Source organism: Protopterus annectens, chromosome 8.part0 (genome assembly GCF_019279795.1).
Source record: "Protopterus annectens isolate FY-2018-M chromosome 8.part0, PAN1.0, whole genome shotgun sequence".
In the NCBI taxonomy this organism is placed as follows: Eukaryota; Metazoa; Chordata; order Ceratodontiformes; family Protopteridae; genus Protopterus; species Protopterus annectens.
Window position 1 is genome coordinate 746,165,508 of NC_056741.1, and position 26,362 is coordinate 746,191,869.

General features: G+C 37.6%; 1 protein-coding gene across 1 annotated transcript in view; it reads right to left on the reverse strand.

The window, feature by feature from the left end:
• Window positions 1-465: 465 nt before the first annotated feature.
• GBA (glucosylceramidase beta) overlaps window positions 466-26,362 on the reverse strand; it is a 502,181-nt gene continuing 476,284 nt past the window's right edge. Inside the window, exon 12 of the mRNA XM_044079308.1 lies at window positions 466-698. The gene's annotated coding sequence lies outside the window, so the exon portion shown is untranslated. The remainder of the gene's footprint in view (window positions 699-26,362) is intronic.

The following is a 26,362-nucleotide window of genomic DNA, read 5'->3' on the forward strand; positions in this document are numbered from 1 at the left end:
CACTTCCATTTCACTCTCACAGTGCTGGGGCAGGGGAGTACTTTTAAGCTTATTGCCCTATCATCAGGTACACATATGGACTGGCTATAAGGTAAACTGTGTGCTACACTGGAGGCTGTACTGCCTATGTGAAGCATGAAGCAGCTTGAGTAATATCTTCCTCTTCCTCCTCCAGCAAGAGGCACATGGGCTGATGCCTTCTACACTCCCCTAAGAATGTTGGCCCGTTTCCATTAGCTCATTTCCTCCTTCCACCCGGTTAGCCCTCAGTCATCTGGGATACTCCTTGAAGCAGGGTTGGCTGCAGTAAAGCCATTATTTCATGCCTGTGAGCTAGCAGATTGCCACCTAACTAAAAACCATTAAACAGTGAAATAATGCACTGTATACAGCTTTGTGAGGAGGAAAATAATAATTAAAACATTCAGATTAAAATCTTAAAGTCAAATGTAATTTCACCTTTGATTACACAGAAGAAAAGAAATAGTGCACATTTTATTACAGTGTATCACAGAAACAGATGCAATTTCAGAGAGTCTTCTGACACACCTAAATCAATTAGCCAACTACTACAGGTAAATAATGTGATATCTGGAGACCTTGTTGGCATTAGTCTTTGTCAGTGCAGAATGAGATTTTAGACTCGTACCATGACATCTTGCACTTGACGATTTTAGCCTGCCAATCCTCATGTTTATCTGTAAAATCAAGTAGAAACGTTTGGTCAATAAGCTGATTGAAAAGTACAATAAATAAATATGAATGCAAATATTAAACCTGTATAGAAGGAATTCCGCAATGTACATCCAGCTTTAAGGCTAATGCTGCCAGAAATGAGATACTGTTTGTTCAATTTAATCCCGACATTAAAATACTCATTAAATAAACAATATATTTGCGGTAGTGTACACACAGGGTATAATAACTACTAATGCAAACTTCAATTAATGCAAAACTGTACTCTTTTTAAAATGAAGCTGCTACAAGTGACACTCCCCTTTCTGCAAGCTGCAGTGACCTCAGAGATGATGACCATAAGTAATGAGTTAAAGGATTTCTTGAGTGTAGAAAAGATGAGCTTGATTTCTAATTCAGAATAATTTTTTTACATATTCAAACAGCATTTGAAGCAATTTCATTTTAATGGTTACTATGGATCCTATACCTGTTAATAATATGGTAGAGTCAACCATTCATATTTTGTTGAGGCATAGTGGATTATTACATTGGCAAGGTCTATGCAACCATTTGATACTTTCAGTGGTATTCTGAAAAGCTTAGCAGTTATGCACAACCCTAAATACTACAAGACAAACTATACAACAGAAGGAAGAAACTGTTGCAGAAAAGAGGAAAATCCCAGGATGCAAAAAACTCCCTCACCAGCCTCAGTAAGAAGCTGAGATCCCTCATAAAATCCTCAAAAGCTAGTTACGAAAATAAAATTGCCAAAGATTCCAAAGACAACCACAAGGCATTCTTTAGTTATGTCAAGAATCTAAATGGCAATGCTCAGATCTGCTCTGTGCTACAACAGAATGGCATTAAATATACTGATCCCAAGGATATTGCCAATATCCTGGCAGATCGATTTAGTGCCAACTTCACACCCCTCTCACCCCCTAAAGGCCCATCTCAATACCAAAAGATTGCCAAATTCCGATAATCACAGCCACACAGGTAGAAACAGCACTCTCCAAAGCTAAGAATACAGCATCCATGGGACCAGATGACATCCCAGGCTGTGTACTACATGAACTACAAAATGAAGTAGCACCCCACCTAAGTGTTATGTTTAATCATAGCCTCACCTTAGGCTTCATGCCCACTGAGTGGTGCACAGCTACAGTTATCCCGCTCCACAAGGGAGGATCCGACTTGGATCCCGGGAACTACCGTCCCATCAGTCTAACAAGCCTGATCTGCAAAGGCATGGAACACATTATCATGGAACTTATAAACAAAGACATTGGCAACCTTCAAACAATGGACCCCACCCAGTTTGGGTTTGTGAAGGGCCAATCTTGTCTCCTGAATCTGATTGACTTCTTTGAATCGGCCTCCAGAGCTGTGGACAAGGGTAAGGCGGTCCACACAGCCTATCTGGACCTCGCCAAGGCCTTCGACACCATCCCCCACTCTGAAATCCTAGATAAACTTACTAAGCTGGGCATAAATCCCTACGCCACTCGACAGGTTGCCAACTGGCTTACTGACAGAACCCAGACTGTAAAAGTAGCCGACTCCAAATCCAGCTCCAGACAAGTGACCAGTGGAGTACCTCAGGGTTCAGTCCTGGGACCACTCTTGTTTGGCATCTACTTCTCTGAAATACAGGCCAACACTAAGGGACTCTGGCTAACAAAGTTTACAGATGACTGCAAACTGGGAGCCATTACTGAATCCCCAATGATGTGGATATTCTACAAAAGGGCCTTACAGAAACAGATGCCTGGTGCCAGAGCCATGGGCTCAAGCTTAATGCCAAGAAATGTATAGTTATCCCCTTTGGAAAAAAACATGTATCCATGAACTACCACATAGGTGGCAGGACACTAAACATCGAAAGTGTGATGAGAGACTTAGGGACACAAGTGGAGAGTGGTCTCACTTTCGATGACCACATTGCCACAACAGTCAGGAAATCCTTCTATGTGGCACACCTCATCACTAAGGGCTTTTCATCCAGAAAAAAATTAGACCCATTATAGAGTATAACGCCCCATTTTGTATGTACCTCACAAGACATCTGCAACAGCTGGAAAGGCCACAGAAATACCTCCCTAAAAGAATCACAGGCCTAAAGCAGATGCCATATGCTGACCATCTAAAAAAACTCCAGCTATACTCTGTGGCATATCGTCTACTCAGAGGCGATCTCTGCTTAACATACAAGGCCATGTCAAACCCTGAGCTGTTAGACATGCTCCACTTAAAGAAATCCCAATCCCTCAGAGCCACACGCTCCAGGGATCTAAACCTTATCATCACAATGAACAAAACATGCTGGAGGGATAGGTTCCTGACCCAGAGACTCCCCATACTCTGGAATAGACTGCCCATACATGTCAAGCAGAGCGCCTCATTGGCCTCTTCAAAAGGAACCTTGATGATTGGATGGGAGATAGGAAATTCACCCCAGGGATCATGTCAGTTGCCCTGCTAGACAGGGGCCCAGAGAAGTAAATATTGTGGGAAGAAATTTCCAGGGAATTGTTATGTCTAGGCTTGCATAGGTCTTAGGGCCGATAGCCTAGTACCATCCAATGAACCTATGACAGTCTCTTTTTATGGAATGAGGCTACATCTACATCTCAGTTGCATGTTTTTGCCCTTAAATTGAGATGCATAACTAGCATTTCCTTGCAAGTAAGTAAAAAAAATGGCTTGCAGTAGAGGTAGCACTTTACAAAAGTGCCATGTTCTTTTTCTGAATATCCCTTTTATTTCACTTATTTGTAACTAGGTAAGCAGTATGGCTTCAGATGTCTTCAACCACAACCCTAAACAGAAGGCAAATACAATTAACTGCTCAAGACATGAAACAGTGAGTACTGCAACATTTAGATCTACAGTACACACATTTAAATCATAATGAAGTGGCAATAGTAGCATGCAAATTAGTATAACATATATATTTTGAAACAATGCATCTTTAATATGACAGTCTGCATGTGGAGGAATAATGTCAAAAGCATTTCATACTCCAACCTTGGCTTAATGTGCAGATTATATATAGTATATATCCCAAAATAATAAATGTTTGTATTAATCTTATCAGCTGCTCTGTGATGTACTCCGCAGAGTCTCTGATTTTCTTTTTTGAGACCCTGACCTCACTACAAAATTATTTCTTTCTGTGGTGTGTGGTGTGTGGTGTGTGTGTGTGTGTGTGTGTGTGTGTGTGTGTGTGTGTGTGTGTGTGTGTGTGTGTGTGTGTGTGTGTGTGTGTGAAGGGGGGCACTTACATCTTACTATTATGCATTGTGATATCATGTTGAACTATAAAAGTACCCCAAGCTGCTGTACTTCCAAGTTCTACTCCACACAATGAGTCTATACATCTGCAAAGGCATAAAAGTATATAAAATTATATACTCATCCAACTTACAGTAAAGTCTAGTGACTGAACAGATCTTTTAAGCAAAGAGAAATGCCAGATGATAATGAATACCCACTACAGAACCTCTTCTCACAGAGCGTCAGTTATGGTGACTATACATATCTATTACATCTGACTTAGTAGGTCACTTCTGAGCATTCCAAGCAGCAGCATCAAAGCTAATGAGGGTGAAAGTAGCAAGACACAGACCTAAAGGGCAGGAGCTCAGAAGGCTCAGTTCTGAAGCATGAATATGTCAGAGGTTACCAACTCCTGGGATCACAATTCAGGCAGTAGTGCTTGGTGAAATGTGAACCGATAATAAAGTGGCTGCATACAGATGCCTACAATGGGCACATTCTTGAAGTAAGCACTGGAATGTGGCCACGGTTCTGGTAGAGTGGCATCTGATGACATTTCACACTGGCTGACTCACCACCCAGTGGTTGAATATATTACATTTACCAAACCACTCAAACAAGATTTTCTTAACTATTGCCAAACATACTTTACTTACAACAAAGGAAAAAATAAATAACTGGTCCATCTGCTTTAACTCACATGCATATGAGGAAGAATCCCAACTGAATGTACATGCCAAGGATCTGGATAGCCCTTTCTACCTTGGATTCCACGCCTTGAATGTAAAAAGGAAAACTGATAAAACTGACTAAGGGGCAGCTCCAAGACCACATCTGTAAGAGAGCTAAACTTATTCTAAAAGGACACCTGGTCTTTGTGAAAGATCAAGTAGGATTCCACACAGACAAATGCCTGTAATTCCAACATCCTATGGACAGAAGTAATATCCATCAAGAAAAGTGCCTTCCACAAGCCAAACTCAGAGAGGATGAACCAACCAAATTAAAAGATAGTGGGCACTGCAAGTAAGTCTTTATGAAGCTTGTAAACTCGGGTACTTAGAAGATGAAAGCTCAACAAAAGGTGGGAAAAGACACAATAATCCTTAAGAAGCTGCTTAAGAAGCCAGGACAAGTCCATAGATCTGCTGTCCACAAAACTGTGAGGTATTGAAATACTAGAATCTTGCATCCTGACTGGCATAACAGGCAAACAGGTGCCATAGGTAGGTAAGGAACATCTGTAAGCCTAGTGACTGAGATGACAATATATACCTCTCCACAAAGATTAAGAACCTCTTTTACTTATTAGTATGCATTTCATTCACATGCAAGTTCCCTACCATAAGATTTGCTATGATCAGGAGAATTAATGGTGTGGCCAAGCCTGGAGGTGGAGGTGTCTCTCTCTTGCCTTAGCTAATGGTGGATATCCTTGGCTTGTACAGGATTACTTTCTGTACTGTCATGGACTTGAAATATACACCCTTTTTAGCCACAATGGGGCAAGAATAAACTTCCAGCTTTTTTCTCAGCTTCAGAAGAAAATATGTACAGGAATATTCTTTGCCACAGAAAGAAGAATGGAAACTCCCCCTTGCTCTGCTGAACTAGGATTAATGTTTCTTTAAGTATATTTTGCCCCTGTCCCCTCCAAAGCAGCTGACCATCACCTGCTCCCAAGAACGTCATCTCATTTGCAGGATCTACTAAACCTGACATACCTACCCCAGACTTTATTTAACCCATGTTTAGGGCTGGTGAGGAGAATGATGTACCCTGGGGCAGTGCAATATTGCTGATAAGAAAGATTTTTTTTTTGTTATACTATTAAATTTTCTCTTGCTTCTAGAGCCTCAGTCAATGTCCTGTCTCCCATCGGGATGGACAAGTCCTTTCTCCATTGCCAGCACTTCAAAACCCTAAGTTGTTAACTGAACCTGGTCACCTGGGCCACAGTCAGGGCTTTGTCCATCTATGCCACTGTTCTGGCCTGCTGAACCAAGCAGGATAATTGTTCTAGCACACGTACTGAAAACATTCAACACTTAGCAATTTCTGAATGGTTTTAATCCTGATGAGAATAGTTCTTATTTTTATTGAATAGTATTTTTTCCTGAAGCTTAATTATCACAATACTGTGCCTACTTGTTATTTGTGTTAGTCAGCTTTGCGATGAACTGAGTCTGACTGAGGTGCTTTTTCTTTTTTGCCTAAGGCCATGTATGGAAATGGGCTATGTGCAGATGAAATTCAATACATCAAAATAAAAGGTAAATAAATAAATACATGAGCAAAGAATTAAGAGCTCACAAATTCAGGTGATGTACCTTTAATGTACATAACTGTACACCAATACATAACAGGGTACAAAAACAATCTAACATACCCAACATTGTGACATGCACACAAGAAAGCTATGTTTTGATGCTCTGTGAAGCCTGAGGCACTTGCTGCTGTGTCTTTTGTCGTTTAGTTATCAGACTTCACATCTATTGGATTTTTTCTCCAAACATACTGGGAGAATCTAAACATATTTCAATTTGTTCCTTAGGAATTTCAGACTTTTTTGTAAGGTGTTTTCAAGACCTGTAGACTTGTACCCAAGATTCATCCTTGATATCAAAGCTTACAATTACCTTAAAATGACAAACATAATTCTTGTGGTTTTATTTCTCCAAATCGTTTGGGTTTCTACTACCATGATGGGAATGGACCCTATTCCTATGTTAGGGTAAAATTAAAGTTCTTGAAATTAGGACGAAATTAGTATTGCTTCAATCTTTGATGTTAGCCAAAAGTGCTCTTTGCAGTAGCCGCAATGGTCCCAGAAACGAATCTTTCTGCAATTCATATGGAGTTACATATACCGTTAGCAGATCTAAATATGACTGCAGATTCGTTTTTATTAGACTCGTTGTTCCTACTACTATTTGAACTGCCTGGGTATCTTTCTTCCATGTTTCTCTCATTTCAGCCTGCAAATCCTGATGTTTTATAACTTTGTCTCTCTCTGTACGTCAGACATTGTAATCACTACGTGTAGCAATTTCAGTTATCAATGCTACTTTTGTCTTTTATCAAGGACTACTATATCTTTTTTTTCTGATATCTATTTTTTGAACTGTTGGTAATGGGTGATTTTACGTGATGTACACTTCACCATTCTTTATAATGCTTTGTGGTTCATGTTTCCAGTGCTTCTCAAGTACTTCTATATTGTAGTGTTTACACAATCCCCAGTGCAACAATTGTCCCACATTATTGTGCCTTTCAGTGTACAGGCCCTCCACCATGAGGGTAGCACACCCAGCAACAAGTTGTGTGACTGTTTTCAATTTTTTTTTTTTTAACAAAACCTACATTTGTCTGTTTCTCTAACATGTTCAATGGACTTTGCAAAGCAACATGTACATAGTCCACTATCCTGAGCTTCCATTATTAACCTTTCATCCTTTGATTTGAGCTCCTCTCTCCTTAACCATTCCTCCGTTATATCCTGATCAACATGAGGTTGTTCCAGGAGACTATTCTTGTTACTTTATGGCTTTTCCACATTTCTTTCCTTCTGATCTGATCCTTCTCCATATATTCTTTCTTTAGTTTTTTGGCACATTCCATTGCTGCCTGATTTTTGTGTACTTCAGGTTTGATTTCCATTCCCGCTTACCCCTGAATGCATCTGCCAAACTAAGCAGAGAGGTCATCTTAGACTTCCTTGCCTCATGTTTTTAAAACTTTCACTGTGTTTGGATCTGATGAGGTCAGCAGAAATGTATTCAGTCCCACAACTGCAGATCTATATATGCAATCAATTTCCTTCAGAGCGTGCAATATATAATCTTAGTATACACTGATTTTTATATATTCTTTGAGAAGCATGAAGCATTTTTCTTGTTTTTCTGTCTAACTGACTGAATACCTTTTGGGGACAGTCAATCATGCCAAAACCTTATTTTAAAACTGGAAGAGCAAACTGGTTTATACCTTGGACTTTATTCCTAGATATCAAGGCTGTTTTCAATATTAGTTTTATTCTCCTGAAGTATTCCTCACTGAGTTTTATTCACATTTATTCATGTTTTATTGCTGAACCTTCATCAGTTACCAACTATTTCTATACTCCTTCATACACAAGTTCCTTTATATCAAATTCCTGCACTAGATTGATATTTTCTTATTACTGCAAATTTCCTGCATTAAATTTTGATTTCTCTCATTTATCAAGACCAAATGTCATTCTTATATCATCTAAAAAAGGTTTTAACAACTTGCAGTTGTGGTTTCAACTCCTCATCTGATGAACTATTCAGTTTTAAGTTATCCACAAAAAGTAACTGAGAAATCTTTAAGCAAGTTTGTTTTCTGGGAGCCAAATTGTAACCAAGACCTAATCTGTTAAAACAGCTTAATGGGTTAAATGCAAAACAAAACAACGGAGACAAAGAATCAACCTGGAATATCCCCCTTTGAATTCTTATCCCTGGGATAATAAATTGCCCTTTGCCGTGGTTTAACTGCAAATTGTTTTGCCACTGTTTTTGTGGTCACTGTAATGTAAATGATCAATGTAGGATGCATCTTATACATGTGCAAATATTCCTTTATCCATGACTGTAGGATGCTGTCAAATGTTTTTATGTAATCTATCCGTGTCATATTTAGATTTCGTTCTTTTTAAAATTCTCCATTATGGCTTTAACAATAAATGATTCTTTGCTCCATATGACTTTCTTTTGCTACCCTTTTCTTCTATTGCCATAATTGAGTTTTCTTCTAAACAACTATAACGTCCGTCTATATCAAATCCAGTATATAGTTTGTACATCGTTGGAAGGCAAGTTATTGATCTACAGTTTTTACAGGTTCACTCTTAAGGAGGAGTATATTTTTTTCCTGTTGTTAACCAGGTTGGTGTCTGTTTGGGATGCTCAAATAAATAGTCCTAACTCAGGGCTATATCTTTGTGTAAAGGTATTAATACTTCTAGCCAGTTATGAGCTTTTCTTAGGTTTGTTTCAATTTCTCTGGCTGTTACTTCATCCCATTTCATATCCTGTATATTTGAACTCCTTACTGCTTCTTTTAAATTTTCTATCCATTCAACATCTTTGTTATGTTTCATAGGTTCTTCATAAATATTTATCCAAAATATCTCTATTTCTACTTTTTTGGTGGTGATTTTATTCTTTTTGCTTTATTTCCCAGTTCTCTATAAAACTTTTTGGGTCATCAAGGAATTGCTTATTTTGTACTTTTCCTTTATATTCATCTGCATTTCTTCTAAACTTTTCTGCCCGTGTTGGTATCTTTAGTTTATTACTTACAATAGTGTACGACAGATCCTGGTCTGTTCTAATACTGCACATTGCTTTTATCACATCTATCTAAATATTTTTATTGATCTGTTTCCTCTTCTGTATTCTTCTAACAGTGACACTTCTTGTCTTAGGATAACAGGAACTTGCTAGGCTACTGGCCCTGAGGCCCTTATAAGCCTAGCCAAGAATTTATTAAATGCTTTATAGTTTTTTCTATTTAATAGTTCCATAATGGTATTTTATTTCTTCACTTCATTTCCCTTAATGCTTTGAACTTCTATGGTAAGATTTTATAGGTTATTAATTTAGCTGCACAGTAATATATCCTATTTCTTCTGTTATATCACATGGATTTCTGATAATAGTCTTGATTACTGTGTTCATCTGTTTTGTCAGACTTCTAACATTTAGAGTTACATTTACTGCCTGTAATTTGTTTTATCGATATTAATATTCCTATCTCTACTAAATCAAACAACTCTTAGCTTAAATCATCTTCTAAATTGAGGGCACATTCTTTCCTCTCAGTTTTCTGTGAGCATTCTGCAGAAAGCTCCAGAACTTCTTCCTGTGACATATCTTCTTCAGCTGCATCCTGCATTATCCATTGCTCCTTCATAGTGGAACTTATTGGCTCATCACTCCACAACATTGCCTGCGTCAGAGTTGCCACTGTTTCCTACTTCTTCCATTACTGTGCAAGCCTAACTTTACTTTTGTAATGCTGTCCTACTAAAGGCTCCAGAGGATCATCATGTGACAATGGCTCAGATGCTTCCCATTCCACCTATTTCTCCTTAATTTGTGGACTTATTGTTCCATCATGCTGTGACATTACTTGAGGTGGAAGTTCCACAATAAATCCTTCTCTTTGCAGGTAATCCAGAACTTCAGTTTCTAATTTTTTTTTACTTTTCCAATACTAATCCTATTTTCTACGCTCTCCCTTTGTTTTCATATTTTTTGTACTATGAAATTTTCCATATCTGGGTGCCTTTGCCTGTATTTCCCTTAACATATCTTTGGTGGTGCTGTTTTGTACTGATTAGTTTTACTTTCTCCTTTGTATAAATATTTCACAAACTCAAATGTCTGTCTTTCCCATGTTCATATTTCTTTTTAAGATGTCTCCCACTTCACCCGTTTCTCCTTACTTTGGGGACTCACTGTTCCATCATACTGTGACACAACCTGTGTTAGACTTTCTACACTAAATCCTTCACCTCACGGTATGATGCAGGATGCAGGTGAAAAAGATATGTCACAGGAAGAAGTTCTGGAACTTTCTGTAGAATGCCCGGTAATCATCTTTTCAATGTTCCCCTTTATGATCTTACTTTGTTGTAATATGAAATGTTCCTTAACTGGGTGCCTTTGCCTGTATTTCTCTTCAAATATCTTTGTAGCTGCTTTTTTTGTACTGATTAGTTTGGCTTTCTCCTTTGTACAAATGGATGGTGCAGTGGTGCAGAGGTAGCGCCAGCGCCTCACAGCAAGAGGGTCTCCAGTTCAATTCTCGGCTGGGGTGCCTTATGTGCAGAGTCTGCATGTCCTCCCTGCATTTGTGTGAGTTTCCTCCAGTTGCTCAGGTTTCCTCCCACTTTACAACGACATGTGTCCAGAGTTTTTCTCCCCAGGCCTCCGTTGAAAATTGGCTTCATTCCAATCTGGACTTTACTGGTAAACAAATGTTAAATAAATAACTAAATAAATAAATATTGCACCATATCAGATCTCCTTTCTTCCCCATGTCCATGTTTCTTTTTTAAACCTTTCAAAAATCTCTGGATTTTGTTCTTTACATTTTTGCACTTCCTCTCTTTTTTCAGGCGGCACAATGTTTCTTTGTCTATGTAATGTTTTTCATGGATATGTTGTATTAATTTGAAGCTTCTGACAGTTTTTTCTTGTGCAGGTATTTTTCTTTCCTTAATTTCTCTCTTAATCCTTTTGAACATCTATCTGGAAATTCTGGGCTTCTTGCAGAATAGCAACAAGACAGAATTTCTTTCTTATCCTCAATAGTCCACTCTATCATCTTTATAGCTCTTTTTTTTTTTTTTTTTTTTTACACTAATGCGTCCTTCTACAACAGAGCCATCCTCCACCTGAGACCAGCCTAACCCCAATGTAGGAATGTTTCAGTGTCTTCAGAATTTTGGACTGCCATGTTTTCCAGTCCTGGCACAACTGTGCACACCATGATTAGGCACTTTTTTATCCTTGCACTTGTGCACCTAGCTGTCTCTTACTTTTGAACCTAACTTTCTCCACGATATAGGCAACATAAAATGCACTATACATATTAGTATCATCTCGGTGTGATTTTGTGAAAACAGGGTTCACCACGTAAAGGTACTCTAAGACTTGAGGATGAATTCAGTTCCAGCAATACTGCTTTCCTTTTCTTACCGATTTCATCAGCTCTCGATTCGGACCCTAGTCTCTCCTTCCGGACCTAATTCTTGGTTTAATTTCACCAAGTCTTTTGTTTTTCTAATAGCATGACAGGAATGGGCACAAGTCAAAGTATGATTAAAGTTCATGAAATTAGTATTGTTTCAGTCTGATGTTAGCTGAAAGTGCTCTGCATAGCTCCAGCAGTGTGCCCAGAAATGACTCCTTCTGCAATACCCAGAAGTGACTCCTACTGCAATTCGTATGTAATTACATGTATGGGTAGCATATCTAAATATGTCAGCAAATTCTTTTTTTATGAAACATTGTTTCTACCACTGTTGAAAATGTCTTGGTATCCTTCTTCCATACTGCCATCCGTTGTGCCTGTAAATCCTGGTATATTATGACTTTCTCTCTCTCTCTCTCTCTCTGTATGTAAGCCACTGTAATCACTGGGTGTAGCAATTTCTTTCCAATTGAATTTTTATTATTTTCTGCAGCAGGAATAAACTGACAAAAGATGCAAACTGACATTAGAAAAAACAATAGAATTACAGGCGCAGATCCCATATAACTCCTATAAACAACCCACACTCCCATAGTAACTAAATACACTATATAAAAACAGTGCTACTCAAACAAACAGGTCAAATAAATACAAACACAACCATTTTAACTTTGTACAGAGAACAGAAATGTGTGATAATGAAAAAAAGTGGGATAGAGAAGGACAAAAATAAATGTCTGACAGAAAATTGCTGTGAAAAATTACCAGTCTATTAATTTGTCATTCTTGCCTTAGGCCTAGTCTTTAAGAATATGTTCAAAGATAAGATTCCAGAACTTCTGATAGTAAGCTTATTTATATTTCTAATGATGAGTTTTTGAGAGGATAAGTATTTAGTTGCCATATTCCTAAATCACTTCCAGGAAAGATTGGTGTGATCCAAACAATTTTAGTTATATAAAGCTTGATTAGTACACATAGAGTAATTAGGACATGGTAATTTAGCTCTGAAAGCTTGAGGTCTGTAATATAGAGAATCACTAATTCCCAAGAAAGAGTCGATTTATGATATCACATTTTTTCAAATCGCATCTTCAGAGAGCACCAAAGCTTGTATGTATGTTTGCAAAACCATAAAACATGTAAGAGATCGTCTTGTGGAGAGGAACAGCATGGGCAGGAAGGGGAAATTTTGGGACTGAACTTATTCAAAATAGAGGGAGTATAATAAGTGTTATTGTTAATCATTAGTTGCGTGTAAACAAGTTTTTTGAAAGGGGAGAATCTAAGAGTGGATTCAATTGCTTTGAGCTTTTGATCTTCAGTGACTATACTTCCCTGTTGGTCCCACTACTTAAAAAATAACAGTACTGATTCATATTTAATGGCATTGACCATTTATAAGTATTTGATAGTATACTTTTTTTACTAGATAAACTCTCAATAATATCCACTAACCTAGCCAAATCTCTTTCCATGACAGCAGACTTTATGGTTAAGTATTGATATAAGCCCTCGGATTTGGCGTAGGATAATGGTGTATTTGTTTTCAACATTTAGAGCTCTTTGTAGTTCTTGCAAAGTTTTATCTCTGTGTTTATAAATGTCCCACAATGTACAGTCCTTAATTAGAGGATAATCTATGAGGTTTAGCTGTTTATTGTTAATTTTGATGTTGGGGTTCATATGAATAGGTTGAAGAAAGCACAGGATCTTGTCCAGTTTAAGGGATTTCACTAGATCTTGAAAGGTTTTAACTCTGCTTCAGAATATTATTTATGTTAAGATTCTTGAGGCTTGCTGGGGTCAAAAATGGGAGGGCTTTTGGGTTAATGTTACTATCTATCAGATGTCTATGTCAAATTTTAACCCATAAGGGAGACCAAGTGTCTTTATTAGGGCAGAAATTTGAGGTTAGAATAATCCTATTTGCACAAATAATCCAATAGTAGAGCTGGAAATTCGGTAAACTAAGTCCTCCTTTTTCTTTAGGGTAAATTAACTTTTGATAATTTATTCTTACAGATTTGGAAAACCAGATAAATGTGGCTAGTTCTCTATTAATTTTCATAAAGAAATTCTTTGAGATAGCAAAATTTGAGGCATTGAACTGATATAGCAGTTAAGGTAAGATATTCATCCTGATAGTCGCTGCTTTAGATAGCACAGAGAGTTTCAACTGTTGCCATCTGTGGATATCTTGTGTAATATTAGCCCATACTTTTAGTAAGTTATTTTGGTACATGGAAGAATGATTATGTTCAAACTGTATCCCTAGGTATCTGAAAGAATAAACAACTTTAAAGGGAGGATCCGAGAAAAAAGATTTTTTATGGCTTAGAGGATTAATAGGGAAGATGAGAGATTTCTTTTGGTTAACTCTATAGTTTGAAACTCTTGAGAATGTATTAATTGAGGTATCTATTTTTCTTAAGTCTGAATTTGGGTGTTCAAAATAAATATTTAAATCATCTGCAAAGGTAGACAGGGTTATTTTACTATTTAGAAATCTGAATCTGGGGATTGAGTGAAAAGTATGTTGCAAGATATAGAGAAAAAAAGGGCTCTATATAAAGATTGAATAAGTAAGGGGAAAGAAGACAGCCCTGTCTTGTACCATTAGATATTTTTATGGGCTTTGACAAAGTTTTACTGATGTAGAGGTAGGTATAAGAGTCATTGTATAAAGTTTTTATTAGGTCTATGAATTCAGATGGAATATTACATTGCAATACAGCTGCAAATAAGAAGTTCCAGTTGACTCTATCAAATGTTTTACAGGCCTCTAACACTAATGCATATCTTGGGTTCTTCTCATTCTTAGTTAGATGGATCATAGAGACTAGGGTTAATGTATTACCTCAAGTATGCCTGTTACACATGAAGCCAGATTGCTCAGGGGATAATATGGAGGGCATAACTTTCATAACTCTCTCAGTTAGTAGTGAGGATAGGATTTTAATATCTACATTAATCAAAGATATTGGTCTATAGTTATGTGGTTGGATTTGTCTAAACTATTTTTAGGAATAAAGATAGTTTTAGAATTGATTAGATAATGATCAGTTATGCCATTTAATTTAATGAAGTTGTAGACCTTTAACAGGACAGATAACTTTTTATTGAAAGTTTTACAGAAGTCCGGTGTATACCCATCCGGTCCTGGGGCTTTGCCTAACTTTAACTTTTCTATAATCTCTATTATTTCTTATTGCTTGAATGGGGCATTGAGGAGCTCTATTTGGATCTCATTTAATTTAGGGAATGTGAGGTTCTTGAAGAATCTATTTCTACAAGAGGGGTTTGTTGTATATCCATTCCATAGATCTATGTATAAATCTGTTGGAATATTTCTATTATTTGTATATCTCATTTGTATATCTCACTTTGGTATTGAAGTAATGATATTCTGGATGCTTCCTGTCTATTTTCAATTATTCTGGCTAATGCTTTAGATGGAACCTGTACCCATTCAGAGTATTTGGCTATGGACCTTAGTTCTTGAAAAGAATAATTATGTTGGTGCAAGTCAAATAATTGTTTTTGCGTTGACATAAACTGATTTCTCCAGATCAGGATTTTTGTTTAGCTGATAACTCTTTTCCAACTCCTTAAGATTGGCCACTAACTTTTCTTTTGCCATTTTTTATAATGAGGCTTTTTGAATTAATAACCCTTTTATTTTAGTCTTACATGTTGCCCATTGTATGTCATATGGCATTTTAGTGAGCTCTAGGTTCTCCTCAAGTTCTGATAATATGTTTATTGCCTCTTGAACCACTTCTGCTTTAAGTAATATGTTACTATTCAAAGACCAGTTACATCTGTTGATCCTCCTCGAAGATTTGTCAATTAGATGAAATTTTTGAATGGTCTAATAAATACCTGGGTTCAGAGGAATATTTAATTTCTCCTTCTATCAGGGCTTCTCATTTGAGGAAAAAATCTAACCTTGAAAAGGAGCTATAGCATTTAGAATAATACATATACATATTACTTTTTCCATGATGTCAACAAAGGAGAGAGGATCATTTAGGCATAAGTTTAGTTAAAAATGTTGATGCTTGAAGGTTATGTGAACAAGGATTACTAGTTCAATCAATCCCAGGGACAATAACTGCATTCCAGTCTCATCCTACAATGAAATAGTGGTTTGGGAATTTACGTAATATATTATATACTTCCAGGATAAAATCTTGCTGTCTTAGACATGGGCCATAAACATTAAGAAAGAGGGTTGGTTTACTGTTTGAGGGGTTATGGGCTATGAAGAAACACCATCTACAATTTGCGTCAGATTTAAACTCTATGATTGGATCCTGAAATGTTTTTTTAACAATGCTAGCTACCCTTTTCAAATCAGAACCTTCTCCAACTGCGATGATATCTTTTACCCATTTTCTGCTTGTGTCCCCCTTCCAATTTTCCTTAACCATGTGTGTTTCTTGTAGAAAGCATATGTTTGCCTCTGATTTGAAAATTAAGTGCATCAACATTTTTTTCTTGTTTTTATCTTGCAATTCTCTCACATTATATGAATCTATTATCCACATCCCTAGTATTTAACTTGTAAGATAAGTATTACTAGCTCTGGTGTAAACTATTTACTATTGCTAAAGACTCCAATACTAACATTTATAGCTAAATTAAAAGCGATTTTAAGTTTAGTAGCACATAGCTCCTTCAAATCTATTCCTGTGCCTAACCACCCACCCTTATTAGAAAGAGCTTGAAACAAAAAGGTTACAGAATGAATCAGAGGTACGAACAATCTTCGGAAAAACAGAACTGTAACCTGAGAAAATTGTTCTGATTATCCTTTTTAACTTGTGTGTGAAACTTAACCTAATGTATATTACAACTCCTACTCCAAGATTAGACTTCCTTTACCCTACTTCAGAAAGCCACTACTCTCCTACATGTAGATGATGCCAAAATTATATACAATGCAAGTTCAGGACTACTTTTCTTTTAGTTATGCTTACTAGGAAGGATCCCATACATTCCAATCTCCATAATTTTTGGATTGTGTGAAGATAGATTACAGGGGAAGACAAGAAATGTATCCTTGCAAGACCTGGAATTTATGTTTATGTTTGAAGCATAACATTATGCAAATATGACCTGTGGTTTAAGTATGTCTAACATGCAGTTCTTGGCACTATTTTTATGTTTTAAAGACAATGTCAGAAATCTATAAGATCATGAACTTCCCTCAAGGGCTCTAACACATTCACAGACATAAGTGACAAAACATAATAATCAACACAATAATAAACAGTACATATGATGCTGCAGTAGAATGCACAGCAGCAAGATGCATGTACATACAGACACTAAATAAGTAGGCATAATAGGTATAGCAAATGGTTGAACTAATTTCTAACATAAGATGGGTTATGACCCTAATAGAACTTGAGTTAAGCCAGCTGAAATTCAAACTAGTGTCGGTCAAGTTTTAACAAGGTCAAAAGCCACTTATGCTTTAATTTTTAAAATTTCACTCCCTGTCTTGGATCAAGTATGTTGAGAGATTACATTTTTAGCTAAATATTAGTCAATTCAGTCCACAGTCATTCAACAGAAGGCTTCGATACTACTGCTAAATCCTTTTGTATAGAGCGAAAGAATGATGTAATACTGAGATGCATCTTTCTGAATCATTTTGTCTGTATACTGTCTCTTATTAGCACTTTAGTGCTTTAAACTGACATTTCTGCACAATTCCTGAATATATAAACATATAAAAAGCACCATAGGGAGAAAAACATCATAAAAAGGACCGTTACCTTTATTCTACTCTTTATATTCTGTACTCTTTATCCAGAGCATGATTTCGATGGAAGTATAGAGACTCGGGGCATTGCAGATGCTGGTGAAACAGGAAGTTAATGCTGTTAATGTTCCTACCCCGCAATCAGTTCTGAGACATTTATTCCTTCTCTTCAGTTAAAGGTGCACTTCTGGTTGTTTAAAATCAATTTTACATTTTACGGAAGATCTTATGGCGCAATAAGGAAGAGAAAGCATAGGATACCAATGATATCCAGAATGATGTACAAAATACTGAATAAAACGATCATGCCTCGGGGATTTTGCCGAAACATTTAATAAAAGCAACTTTTGGCGAATCCACTGTATATTTCACTTCATTATGAGAGAAAATTAAAGTGTTAGGGTAGTAAATTTGGAATTTGATTTTGTGCTTTATAAGATCTGCACAGTATGGTGAGAAATTTTGGTGCTTTTCTTTAATTACTAACAGGAGATCTTGAGAGAGAGTAATCTTGGGCCATTCCAAATTATATGTTTTTGCTTTTTGGCAGCAGCTAGCAATCTCTGGACATCCTGAAAATTGAGTAAAAGATGAAAAAATGCACAAACCACCAACAAAATCGTCGCACAAGCAGTACGCAGACAATGAGAGCCAGTGAGTGAGCCCTGAAATATTCCAATGTGTGCTTTAAATCAAGCCAACACGTCCAGTTTGGTACAAGGATGCTTTCTTTATTCGGACAAACAAGGTATAAGCACTTTCGTTCCAAAAATAAAAGCAGGAACTTCATCAGATACAAGGAAATTAAGGAAGTAAACTGTTTTAAATAGAAAATCTTACATGACATCACTTCCTGGATTAGTGAAAACCACTCCCAAGTCTGAAACAGTCTTCTGGAACATAAGTCTGAAACACTACACATAAATGTTTCATCACAAAACAGTATAAATATCAAAATATAAAAATATATAAAAATACATATAAAAATGATTGTGCAAATGTCAACGCCCTAAACTATGTGTTATAAACACAAGAATAAATATGTAAATATGTGTATATATATATATATATATAAATGCTTTTAAGATGCTTTTGAAAAAATCTACATGTATATAAAAACATATAAGTAAAATATAGATACAGTTAAAAATCCATTAGGAACAAATGAATACATTTCATGTACATATACATATAACAGGTATGAAGGCCATAATAATAAAAAAAAAATTGTACCATATCAATATCTAAAGGGAATGTTTCACCTCTCAAGAGCACTCAATTTAAGCAGACTGCATATGGAAAGGCTGTCATTTAAGCCTGGCCAATGAGTGGCATCAAGTCATAATTGCCATAGCAACTCGGCTTTTTCGAGTAAATATGGCCAGGCTGCCCCCCATTATGTCTTTTTTGGACTTCAAGTACTACAAATTTGAACTGGTGATTGTTGTACTCACTAATATGTCTAGCAAGTGCATTCACTTCACTAGCATCCCTTATATTCCTAAGGTGCTCGCTGATCCTATTTTTAAGCTTACGTTCCGTCTTCCCCACATAAAAACATGGGCAAAAGGAACATAAAGCACAATAGACCACTCTTTCAGTTAAACTACACCTCTCAGGTATTTTTATTTTCGTTTTATTAATTTCACATTCACTGACTTCCAAAATGAAAGGGCAAAATTTACATTCCCCGCACTTAACCATCTGATCCTTCCTATAGATTCCATCATTATTACATTCGAAAATGTTCTTCAAGTTAGGGCCCTTCTTGAAAACACATACAGGTTTTAATATTTTAAAAAATTCTCTGTCACTACTCAACAAATTCCAGTTCTTACACAGAATATCTTTAATAGTGTATGCGTCATTTGAGAAGACAGTTGAAAAACCTGTGTGGTAATTAGTTACTTCAGACCCAGAGGATTATGTTCAACCCAGTCAAAACTGGATGGTCAGTATTAGAGGTTCCCAAAATTGGTGCAAAATATCCACATCGTCTTTTCTCACAAACCTCCTTCATGATGTTGTCATTTAAATTGGGGGGGGGGGGGGAATAACCTCTTCTCAAGAACATTTCCTTCAAGTTAAGGCATTCTCTGGTGAAACCTATCCAAGTTGTCACCATTCGTGCTGCACGCACAAATTGCCCCTTAACTGCACGTTTCTGAGTGAATGGGTGGCAGCTGTCGAAATGCAGAAAACTATTGGAATAGGTTTCTTTTCTGAAAATTTCAGCCACAAATTTGTGTTGTTCCAGATCTTTCTTTAACAGAACATCAAGACAGGAAATTTCACATGCATTGACACTATATGTGAACCTCAAAAAGAAGGTTGAGTTGTTAATATAGTTAATGAATTCAACAATTTGGTCTCTAGGGCCTTCCCATACAATAAACAAAATTGAGTAACTTAACATAAACCTGCCTTGGGAGTCAGAGTCTTGTTTTCTGTATAGGGCTCGGTGTTCTCTCTCATGGGTCATCTCGTTGGTGCTTTCTCTGGACTTTAGTGGGGCTTCAAATATTTGTTTGGCCACTTTCACAAGTTGATTATGGTCGTATTTCTCAGGAAGACATCTTATCAGAATGTTATTTCACTGGCTCCTTGCTTACAGATCAGTGAGTTTCTGTTGGATTTCTTTTAGTGTAGCATTTTTGGTGCTCATCTCATATTTTAATAATCCCAGCTGACATTCAGTGGCTTTTGTTTTTGGTTCGATGTGGTCCATGCATTACATGATCTGATTTACTGTATTGCTGAATCCAGATAACTGTTCAGAATTACTTTGCACTGCTAATCGGAGTGATAGGAGGACATCTTTAAGATTGTCCATGTGGATGTTTGAATCAGGTTTTGGCTTTGCGTTAGCTTTAGTTGATTCTTGTTGCTGTTTGGTTACCTTATGCCTTTTGGTAATTTCCTTTTCAGGAGAGGTTATTGCCGATAGCTTTGTTTTGTAGACTGTGTCACCATATTTTCTGTTTCATTAGACATTTTACGTAGGTTGTTGAAATCAAGTTCTGGTTTTGGGCTGTGCTGTTAGTGCTTTCAGGTCTGGAGATTACACATGGAAAGGAATACCTCAAGATCACCAAGAAGAATTTAATGGCTTTTTAATGCAAATAGCAAAATGAGGCACCTCTTGAAGATCAAATTCATATGCAAGCTGTAGTTATTGTTAATACTGATGTTTCCTGATCGTCAGAGTTTGCCTTTATATGCGAGTTAGATAATTTTAGTCAGGAGCTCCATGGAGAGGGTGCTTACTAGAATCCACCATCTTGGAATTGGGTGTAGCAATTTCTATAACCAATGCTATCTTTGTCTTCTTTTCATGGACTATTATATCTGGCGTTCTACATCTATTTTTTGAACTGTTTGTAATTGGGGGCCCCATGCGATATAAACTTCATCATTTACTATAATGCTTTGTAGCTCATTTTCCAATGCTTCAATATTTGCCCAATCCCCAGTGCAACAACCTTGCCACATATTATTATGACTTTTAGTATACAGGCCCTCTGCCATAACTGCATCACACCCAGCAACAAGATGTGCGACTGTTTCCAATTCTGTTCTACAGAATCTGCATTTGTCTGTTTTTCCCACATGTTCATTGCACTTTGTAAACCAATGTGTATGTAGTCCTGGGTCACCAATATTAACCTTTCTTCTTTTGCTTTAAATTCACTTACAACATCCTTAACCATTCCTGTGTCAGATCCTGATCGACATGAGGTTGTTCCAGGAGTTTTCTGTACTTGCAACTATATTTATACCTTTTCCACATTTCTTGCCTTCTCATTTGATCCTTCTCCTTATAGTCTTCTGTTTTTCTGGCACATTCAGTTGCTACCTGATTTATGTCTACGTCTGGTTTGATTTCCATTCCCACTTAACACTGATATGTTTCTGTTAAACTATGGAAGGAAGTTATCTTAAGACTTGTTCTCCTCATGTTTTAAAACTCACTATGTTTGGATCTGGCAAGGTCACCAGGTATGAATGCAGTCCTATGACTGCAGATCTATACATGTAATAATTTTCAAGGAGGCCCTTACCTCCTTTAGAATCTTCTTCTTCTTTCAGCTGCTCCTGTTAGGGGTCGCCACAGCGGATCATTGGTTTCCATTTCTTCCTGTCCTCTGCATCTTGCTCTGTTACACCAACCACCTGCAGGTCCTCTCTCACCATATCCATAAACCTCATCTTAGGCCTTCCTCTTTTCCTGTTACCAGGCAGCTTCATCATTAGCATCTTTTTCCCAATATACTCTGCATCCCTCCTCAGCAAATGTCCAAACCAATGCAATCTTGCCTCTCTGGCTTTGTCTCCAAACCTTCCAACCTGGGCTCACCCTCAAAGATACTTATTCCTAATCCTGTCCACCCTTGTCACACCCAGTGCAAATCTTAACATCTTTAACTCTGCCACGTCCAGCTCTGACTCCTGCCTTTTTGTCAATGCCACTGTCTCATAACCATATAACATAGCTGGTCTCACTACCCTCGTGTAGACCTTCCCTTTCACTTTTACTGATACTCGTCTGTCACAAATCACTCCTGACACACTTATCCACCCACTCCATCCTGCCTGTACTCTCTTCTTCACCTCTCTTCCACACTCACCATTACTCTGAACTGTTGATCCCAAATGTTTAAACTCATCCACCTTCGCCACCTCTATTCCCTGCATCCTCACCATTCCTCTATCCTCCCTCTCATTCATGCACATATATTCCCTTACCTCCTTTAGAATGAGGATTATATAATGTTGGTATTCACTAGTTTCTGTATGTCATTTGATAAGCATGAAGCATTTCTCTTGTTTTCCTGTCCAACTGATCCAGTACCTTTTGGGCCAATCACTCCAAAATGTAAGTTAGAACAGGAGAGCAAATTGGTTTATAGCTTGGACTTGGTTCCTAGAGAGCAGGGCTATTTTCAGTGTTAATTTTAGTCTTCTAAAATATTCCTTACTGAGTTTTGAACACATTTGTTCATGTTTTATTGTTGATCTTTCATCAATTCCCAAGCATTTATACACTCACTCCTACTCAGGTTGCTTTATATAAAATTATTTTTAAATTCTCCAAGACGTTTGGGTTTCTAATATCATGACAGGAATGGACCCCATTCTGAAGTCAAAGTATGATTAAAGTTCATGAAATTAGTATTGTTTCAATCTTTGATGTTAGCCAAAAGTGCTCTTCGCAGCCCCCGCAATGTACCCAGAACTGACTTCTTCTGCGATTTGTACAGTTACCAGTACCTCTAACATATCTTAAATATGGGTCCACTTCTAAATCTTGAAAGCTCAATCTCGGAATTCAAAATACCGTGTCCAAAATCTCGAAAGTTCAAAATACTGAAAACTTAAAATACTGAATTTCATAATATCGAAAAAACAGAGTACACCAACACAATATTCCAGCACAACTACATAAGAAAACATATTACTCTTCTCCAACTATAACCCCCTGCTACTTAAATATATCAACTCTAGATCGCACTACACAGAAGAAAATGGCAAACATACTATTACGTGCTTCATGGCTGCCTGTTGTAACCTTAGTCATGTTCCCTTTTAATTTGCTATACTACAACATAACTCATCTTAGTGTAGTAAAGTGCGATCTTGGAGTTGATATATTTAAGTAGCATGTGGTGTGGGGGCTGCAGCCCCCCACATGGGGGGGCTGCAGTGATGCTTGCCCCCCTGCTAATAGTTGGAGTAAACTAATATGCTTTGTCTTTTATTTGTTTCTCTATGTACTTCTGGTGGAGTATAGTAAGTGTTGGTATCCTGTAGTTTTTTTTCAATATTATAAAATTCAGTATTTTGAGTTTTCAGTATTTTGAACTTTTGAGATTTTGGACTCAGTATTTTGAATTTTGAGATTATGAGCTTTCAAGATTTAGAAGTAGACCCCTAAATATGACTGTAAATTCTTTTTCATGAGACCCATTGCTCCTACTACTATTGAAACTGTTAGTGTATCCTTCATCCACATTGCACTCATTTCTGCCTGCAAATCCCGACTTTGTCTCTCTCTGTACATAAGACACTATAATCACTAGGTATAGCAATTTCAATGATTAATGATACTTTTGTCTTCTTTTCCTGAACTACTAAATCTGGTTTTCTTGCATCTATTTTTTTTTAATGTAGATAATGGGCAATTCCATGTGATATAAACATCATCATTTTCTATGATACTTCGTGGCTCATGTTTTCAATGCTTCTAAGCTACTTCAATATTATAATGTTTGCACAGCCCCCAATGCAACAATCTTGCCACAATACTATGCCTTTCAGTATACAGGCCTTCTTCCATTAGTGTATCACACCCAGCGATAAGATATGTGACTGTTTCCAATTCTGTTTCACAAAACCTGCATTTGTCATTTTTTTCATATTCAATAGACTTTGTAAACCAACATTTTCTTAGTCCACTATATCTTGGGCCACCAATATTAACCTTTCAGCTTTTAGTTTAAATTCACATCTCCTTAACCATTACTGGGTTAAATCATCGACATGTGGTTATTCAAGGAGTTTTCTGTGCTTGCAACTATATTTACGAATTTTCCACATTTCTTGCCTTCTCATCTAATCCTTCACCTTATACTGTTTCTTTTATTTTTTTGGCATATTCAGTTGCTGCCTGATTTTTATCTACTTCTGGTTTGATTTCCATTCCTGCTTGACACCGATATACTTTTGCTAAACTAAGCAGAGAAGACATCTTAGATTTGATCTCCTCATGTTTTAAAACTTTCTCTGTTTGGATCTTGTGACATCAACAAATATGAATGCAGCCTTACAACTGCAGATCTATACATGCAATTAGTTTCGAGGAGGCCCATACCTCCTTCAGAAAGTACAGTTGTGTACACTTACCATAAATGTAGATGTTAGAGTGTCTTCACTGTTGCAGTCATGACTGTAGGGTTCTCCCCTGCCGGCAGGCAGTCCTCGGTCGGCCAGAATCCCAAAGTTTGGGTCCGGCGTCAGCTGTTCAGCCATGCTCCCTGACATCAGAGCGCCAGGAGTACAAAGCTGACAGCCAACGCCATGTTCTCCAGTCTTTCTTGCCCCAGATGTCAGGAGTCCCAAAATGAGGAAGGTCCCATATCCTTTGCAAATACACCTCAGAAGAATGGTGAAAAAAGGAACCACACAAAAGTAAAAATAAGAGGGGACAGGAGGGAGGGAAACCCAGACTGCAACAGTGAAGACACTCGAACATCTACATTTATGGTAAGTGTACACAGCTGTACTATGTTCATCGTGTTTCACTGTTGCAGTCATGACTGTAGGGTAGAATTCCAAAGCAGAATGAAAGGGAGGTGGTCATAAAGAAGAAGGGGTGGCTAAAAGGCCCTGCAAGACTGCAGAAGCAAAGCCTGCCCTAGACTTAGAGTAGAGAAGTAGATTGTAGTGCTTTGAAAAAGTATGCACTGAACTCCAAGTTGCAGCTTCCAAAATGTCTTTGGTAGGAACTCCCCTGAGGAAGGCAGCTGAAGTGGCAGCAGCTCTGGTGGAATGAGTCCGTATACTCCCTGGGATTTGCTTTCCATTGTGTGAATAACAAAATCTGATTCCATGAGCAATCCATTTAGAAATGGTCTGTTTTGAAATGGCTTTACCTTGGGAACTTGAAGCATAAGAAACAAACAATTGCTCTGATTTTCTGATGTCCTTGGTTCTGTCCAAGTAAAAACGTAGTTGTCTGTGTACATCCAAGGAAAGTAAGATCCTTTCCCCTTTATTTTGAGGAGTGGGGAAAAAGTTGGCAAGTGAATAGTTTGATTTAAAGCCACTTTGGAAACCACCTTAGGCATGAAAGTAGGATTAGTCCTTAAAGACACCCTGTCTTGATGAAAAATAATATAAGGTTCCACAGCCATAAGAGCTTGCAACTCTGAAACTCTCTTGGCAGAGGTCAGAGCTAACAGGATGGCTGTTTTCCAAGATAAAATCTTGATGTCAGAAGAGGCAGCAGGCTCAAAAGGAGGTAAGGTGAGCTTTTCCAAACCATAGTTGAGATCCCAAGCAGGAATGGGAGGAGATCTAGGAGGTCTTAAGTTCTTAGCTCCTCTGAGAAACTGTCTCATGAGCTGGTGGGAAAAGATTGGAGGGTCTGTATTATAATGAGCGGAAATAGCAGAGGCATGTATCTTAATGGAAGAGAAAGAGACACCCTTATGTAAGAGATCTGTCAGGTAAAGTAAAATCAAAGGAATGTTAGGAAGAAGAGGATCAGAATCCTGAGCCTGCATCCAGGAACAAAATCTTTTCCATTTTCCTGCGTAAGATTTTCTAGTGCTAGGACGTCTGGCTTCTAAAATGACATCCATAACCTGCTTGGGTAGGAGAGAATGAATCAAAGGCCCTGGATTAACCAGGCCGCCAGGCTGAGAGTTCTGACATGGGAGTGTAGAACCTGACCCTGGTGCTGGGACAGAAGGTTCGGAGTCTGTGGTAAAACCCAAGGGGGCTCCAGACATAGGTTTTTCACTGTCGAGGCCAATTTGGGGCCAGCAAGATTATCATCTTGGGTTTGTCCTGTTTGATCTTTAATAATACCCGTGGAAGAAGAGGAAGAGGCTGAAAGGCATATCCCGAGAGGTTTCTCCAACTGAATGATAGTGCATCCACTTTCCAAGCTTGTTCGTGGAAAGTCCTGGTGCAAAAAATCTGTAGTTGATGATTGAGGTGGGATGCAAAGAGGTCTATGTGAGGACATCCCCAGACTGCTGTTATCATCCTGAATATTTTGGTGTCCAGCATCCACTTGTGTGGGTCCGAAAGGTTTCTGCTCAGACTGTCTGCCAGGAAGTTTTGCTTCCCTGGTAGAAACTGAGCTTGAAGGTCCAGATTGCAAGCTAG